At 45.4% G+C, this 6,618-nt stretch overlaps 1 protein-coding gene across 1 annotated transcript in view; it reads right to left on the minus strand.

The window, feature by feature from the left end:
* The window catches only part of NT5C2 (5'-nucleotidase, cytosolic II), a 91,570-nt gene extending 85,170 nt beyond the window's left edge, over positions 1 to 6,400 (minus strand). The window contains exon 1 of the mRNA XM_018553427.1: positions 6,365 to 6,400. The gene's annotated coding sequence lies outside the window, so the exon portion shown is untranslated. The remainder of the gene's footprint in view (positions 1 to 6,364) is intronic.
* Positions 6,401 to 6,618: the final 218 nt, after the last annotated feature.

Here is a 6,618-nt window from a genome sequence, read left to right on the forward strand (position 1 = left end):
AGCTGGAAGCAATTGCCAGACTGCTATTGGCTATAGCAATTTGAAATCTAGCCACTGGACCAGCAGCAAGATGTAAACAAAGAATTTCCTTCGCAACTAAATACATTCAACTGCTAAGGAAATCTTTAGTGTGCAACACGCGGCAACAACTTTTTAGTGCGCATCAAGCCACCGGCAAAAAATAATAATTGATTATTATGAGAGTGGCGGATGTTTGAATGCCAGATAATGGGGAGTTTACTGTAATAGTAATTATTTTTGTGTCATCCTTATAGGACTCCGACGTTATATCCTACAACAAAGGAATGACCGAAACTGGATTAAAGACTTATAAACGTGCGGCCTCAGAACAACACAGACAAGTGTTCCAATCATGGTCGCCTTCCTATTCATATACAGATACCATGCACTGTGTACATACTGTACGTCTAGATTACATTCTGCTACTTTTCTGTATGCTTTATATTGATATATTGCCCTACGCTCTTAGCAATATACAATCTAGATGTATATATACACACACATTACATATACACACACACACTTGTGTTTTCCTGCAGAGTGTACGTTGCAGAAGGCAGTATTCGACAACCGCACTGGCATTATGCATCTCTATCTATACTTAGACCAGAGCCCGGCTGTATAGAAGACATGTTGTGCTACGGGAAGACCTCCGATCACAGATCACCAAGCACGATAGCGGTATGAAGGGAACTCTGTTCCGGACTCGCCTGACTCCTATTACTATTAGAACATTGATGCTAACGCCACCTATTCCCTGAGGCTCCACCTTAGATGAATAGCGTGTAACTATGAATATACTGGCGCCCAACATTGTGAAGTCGGCAGCAATTCAGAGAGGATTGGAGGATGTACAGCCCAGTGATACACAAATAAGATAGATTTTTGTGAAGGTTCTTGAATGAATTTTGGAAGATGTAACTCCTGAGTGTAGCGTCACTTTACCCTCCCTGGCGGTATTCCCGGAGGGTGGCTCGGGGTTCATTTCAGTACCATAAGCGGTAACCCCGGGCCACACTCGGGATTAAAGCGCAGCGTCTCTTACCTTGCCCCTCGAGCCGCGCTGTGTCCTCCGGCCGATGCCGGCATCTGTCTTCCGGGTTCCGTCCCTTGCGAGCGTTTGCGTCGCAAGGGTGCGGACTGGCAGGAATAAAAAAAAAAAAAAAAAGGAAATAATCAGACCGCCAGGGAGGTTAAAGGGTTATTAATCCCTGGCATGTTTTTGCATATATCTATCTATGGAGCAGCGTGCACCCACACAGACACCGTGGGACATGAGGAGGACAGGGGAGTCAGCGCTGGATCCGAGACCGGAACCAGTTCTGGAGGGACAGATGAAAACTACAGGAAAGAAGGTGCTTCTCACTCACCTCATAGTTCTAACCGACCTGTGACAATGAGACTGTCACAGGTCGGCTCAGTAGATCGGGAGGTGAGCGAACACATACCGGCGTTCGCTCACTCTCGATCCTGTCACAGCTCTCTGCCGTGACAGGGGAGGGGCTGAATTCGCTGATTGGCGGAACGGACAGGGGAGGGGGCGGGTACAGCTGGAATGACATCAGCGGTCCTCAGACCAACAGAGCGCAGGATAGAAGAGGCTGCGGGGAGCGGAGGGATCAGGTAAGTCAAGTGACCGATAGGATATACACATTCGGGTGGATTTACTAACCTTATAAACACACCACAAACATGTATACACCTCTGTAGTGTGTTCCCTCCCAGCATGATCTATGGGTGGAATCTAAACACCTTTGTAGTGTGTACACACCCAGCAGGTGTGTTGTGCAAAGCCCTGCCCTGAATTGCAAGGTGATGTTGTGTAAATTAGCTCTATGTTATGTTGCTTGCGTTGATGAATGCAGGAATGTAAATGCATGAGCTAACCTTTTTTGTCTAAACTGTGAAGCAGCATTATATATGCATCATGTGCATGATTTTTCCATATATGGCATTAGTGGAAATATGCTTTTAGAGACTTTTTGGTTGATAAATACGTTTTGCTGTGTGAAAATCACACACACCTGGTGCGTGCGTGTGCTTAGGTTAGTAAATCACCCCCCTTTACATCTGTTTGCTCCTCTGTGTCCACATCCATACATAGCACTCCATGTGTGTGACCTATGACAGCTAGAGCTCGGAGCACGCGTGACTGGTCCCATGTTCAGTTCTGTGTCGTTCTGGGAGGATGTGTGCATAGATTTCTGTGCAGACCTTCCTCACAGATGCAATGCAGGCGTACCCTTTTACACTTTGCTGTGTACATTTGTGTTCATCCCGATACCCAGCAAATGTGTGACGTGTAGCGTACAATACCTTGTAAATGGAAGCTTATTCTAGAACTGCACCCGACCTTTTGTGACACTTGCATTGTACATTAGCCCCTCCCCTGTACTATTTCTACATCTATGTACAGTATACTCCCTGTTATCCGGAACCCACCAATCCCTGTGTAGTTTCTGGTTGCTTGAGAGTTACTCTTAGAAATAGGTCTAACTAATGCCATACCCCATATTATACCATAACATGGAGTCTGTATTGCCTTCATATGAATACTGAAATGCAGTAACCAAAAGCAAATGAAGACAAATATACACGCGATGGTTTCCAGGATAATACATGCCGCAGATCAGCGAGTACGCAGGGGATATTTTTTTACTCTGGTTAGATGAGAGTTCTGGTTAGCTGAATACCAGATAACTGAGAGTTTACGGTTTTGTTGCTCCTACATAGCTGTACTGGCCAACAGATATTTCAGACCCACAGATGCTAAAGATTCAGGAAATATACAGGATTCCACTACCGATGCATCTCTAGTTATTTTCCAGTGCTGTATATCTGGCCGCGTACCAGCAGAATCGCATCAGAAAATCGAATGTTCCGAGAACAGTTTTCTTACAAATAAAGAGAAAGTCCACCTCATTGTCATCCCGCTGCCCCTCCCCCGCACCGCCATTGTTTCATCTCTTCTGCACGCACAGGCTTCCAGCTATTCAAGACCTGCGTACAGACTTTTCTGGTATCTGGAACCTTCCGGAAACCCACGACGTCTGTGCACATGTGCGAGTCCTGAATACCTGGTACACAACTGCGCACACGTGGCCATCCCATTAGGCATCGGCCCATTTCTCTGAAGTTCTCGCCTAGGTAAAATGTTGTTTGCGCTCATTCAGACGGCGTGCACACGCATAAAAAGACCCGATCCCGGGAGGGGCAGGCGCTGCGTGGAATTGCGTACAGCGACCTGTTCCTCCCTATTGGCAGTTACACACCTTCACCTGCACACCTGGGACGGTCCGGGTGTGCACACTTGGATGTAGACAGTGGATGTGGAGGGATGTACAGGCCCGGGTGTGCACACTTGGATGTAGACAGTGGATGTGGAGGGATGTACAGGTCCGGGTGTGCATGCGCCCGCGTGTAAATGTGTGCAGCCGCGTCCTCCCACAGGGAGGAACAAACTACCGTGCGCAATTACACGCAGCACCTGTCTCTTCTGGGGTCGGGTCTTTTTATGGGCGTGTACGCCATACACACGTGTACGCCTGTCTGAATGAGCCCTTAGAGGAAAGGGGGAGGAGCCAGACACTTGTTTTGAACAGGTGAAGGTGCAGACTGTTTGCATCGCAGCAAGAAGCCAGACAGATAGTATTTTCAGGTCATGTCAGATGTATACTCAGTGACATACATAGGTGTGTACACTTGTGTAATTGGCAAGGCTACAAATACCAGTGTTTACTCCGGTAACTGGTTATGTTACATAGTCAGGTACATGATGGTCATGTGTGTACATTTCTCTTATCAGCTATGCATGTAACATGTATATACTACAAAGTATAGCCACATATTCAGCACAGTACACGCCTGTAGTTGGCTGTGTAAGTAACAACATGGGTATACCACAGTGTCCATATACATATCCAGCTGTTATACTGCCAAAAACAGACATGTACACTGCTGAATATGTAACTAGACAGCCCAGTACCAGGCATGTGTGCAGCTGAATCTGGGACGGGACACTGGGGTAAATATTGAGACATGTACACAGCTAAATATGGCACAGGACCCCGTGGTACACATTCTACATAGCAAGCCAGTAACAGATGTGTATACGGCTGACCATGTGACTAGATACTGGGACATATACAGGTTACCGTCATAGCCAATCAATTAAGTGTATACTGCTGAATATGCAACTGATCACTGGGGTAAGTATATGGGGTAATTGGGGTACACTGGGGTAATTGTATGTACACAGACAATACTATAAGAACACACAACTGAAAATGTAGCCGGACACCGGGTGTATGCATTGTATATACAGAGCTCAGCCGAATACATTCATGGACACGGGGTATATGCAATGTATATATTCATGGACACCGGGGTATATGCAATGTATATACACAGCACAGATGTATATATTCATGGACACCGGGGTATATGCATTGTATATACACAGCACAGATGTATATATTCATGGACACCGGGGTATATGCATTGTATATACACAGCACAGCCGGATATATTCATGGACAACACTGGGGTAATTGTATGTACACAGACAATACTATAAGAACACACAACTGAAAATGTAGCCGGACACCGGGTGTATGCATTGTATATACAGAGCTCAGCCGAATACATTCATGGACACGGGGTATATGCAATGTATATATTCATGGACACCGGGGTATATGCAATGTATATACACAGCACAGATGTATATATTCATGGACACCGGGGTATATGCATTGTATATACACAGCACAGATGTATATATTCATGGACACCGGGGTATATGCATTGTATATACACAGCACAGATGTATATATTCATGGACACCGGGGTATATGCATTGTATATACACAGCACAGCCGGATATATTCATGGACACCGGGGTATATGCAATGTATATATTCATGGACACAGGGGTATATGCATTGTATATACACAGCACAGATGTATATATTCATGGACACCGGGGTATATGCATATATAGAATTGTACATCTCTAAATATGTAGCTCAGAACTGGAGTACACAGAGAGACCAGTAACATATTCAAATGTGTGTATTTCTGTACACGTTCTATATGTAAACTGTACATATACCCGTGTGTGCAGTCACATCGTGTGCACATCTGTTATTGGCTGTGTATGTAACCCTAACCCAGTAACCAGTCATATACATTACATAGCTGTGTACATTTCTGCTCCAGGCAATGTATGTAAAGTGTATCCACCCCGGTGTCTGATCATATACTTTGCTGTGTACACTTTGGTTATAGGCCATTTATTTGACATATATGTACATATACCCATGTGTACAGTCACATATTCAGCTGTGAACACTTCTGCAATTGGCTACATGTCAAATGTACAAATACCCGTGTGTGCAGTCATATACATATCTGGGTATGCTCCTGTTAAAGTATGTATGTAAACATAACAAAAAGTGTACATGTCTATTATTGGTTATGTATGTATATACCCCAGTGTCCAGCCATATACCACAGTGTCCAGTCCTATACTCAGCGGTGTACATGTATATACCACAGTGTCCAGTCCTATACTCAGCGGTGTACATGTATATACCCCAGTGTCCAGTCCTATACTCAGCGGTGTACATGTATATACCACAGTGTCCAGTCCTATACTCAGCAGTGTACATGTATATACCACAGTGTCCAGTCCTATACTCAGCGGTGTACATGTATATACCACAGTGTCCAGTCCTATACTCAGCAGTGTACATGTATATACCAGTGTCCAGTCCTATACTCAGCAGTGTACATGTATATACCAGTGTCCAGTCCTATACTCAGCGGGGTACATGTATATACCACAGTGTCCAGTCCTATACTCAGCGGTGTACATGTATATACCAGTGTCCAGTCCTACTCAGCAGTGTACATGTATATACCACAGTGTCCAGTCCTATACTCAGCAGTGTACATGTATATACCAGTGTCCAGTCCTATACTCAGCAGTGTACATGTATATACCACAGTGTACAGTCCTATACTCAGTGGTGTACATGTATATACCACAGTGTCCAGTCCTATACTCAGCGGTGTACATGTGTATACCCCCAGTGTCCAGCCATATACTCAGCGGTGTACATGTATATACCCCAGTGTCTGGTTCCATACATAGCTGTTATTTGTTATGTATGTAACGTGTACATACCCGAGTATCCACTTACGTATGTAGCAATGAGCACTGTATTATCTATGTCTACACCATGTGTATACCCCCGTGTTCAGGTAGACATATATACCGGTGCCCGCTATCCCCGGTGCCCGCCATCCCCGATACAGCAGCAGTGTGCCCGTCACTTACCTTCCGCTCCTGCCACCGCAAACTGCAATAGGCGCCTCACCGCGCATGCGCCGATCTCTGGAGCTTAGGGCAGGAGGACAACTTTCCACTCTGCTAGAAAACGAAGACCACGCACACTTTCTACAACGCGTCATCGCCAACGTCACTGCCGTGTTCCCCACAGCCTGCCCCCTCCATAGAAGCGCAGTGTGTGCCCAGCGATCATCATTACTTTTAGCATGTCACATACCAAATAAAGATGACACAAGTCCAAC

Source organism: Nanorana parkeri, unplaced genomic scaffold, assembly GCF_000935625.1.
Source record: "Nanorana parkeri isolate BGI_ZX_2015 unplaced genomic scaffold, ASM93562v1 scaffold119, whole genome shotgun sequence".
Classification (NCBI taxonomy): domain Eukaryota; kingdom Metazoa; phylum Chordata; class Amphibia; order Anura; family Dicroglossidae; genus Nanorana; species Nanorana parkeri.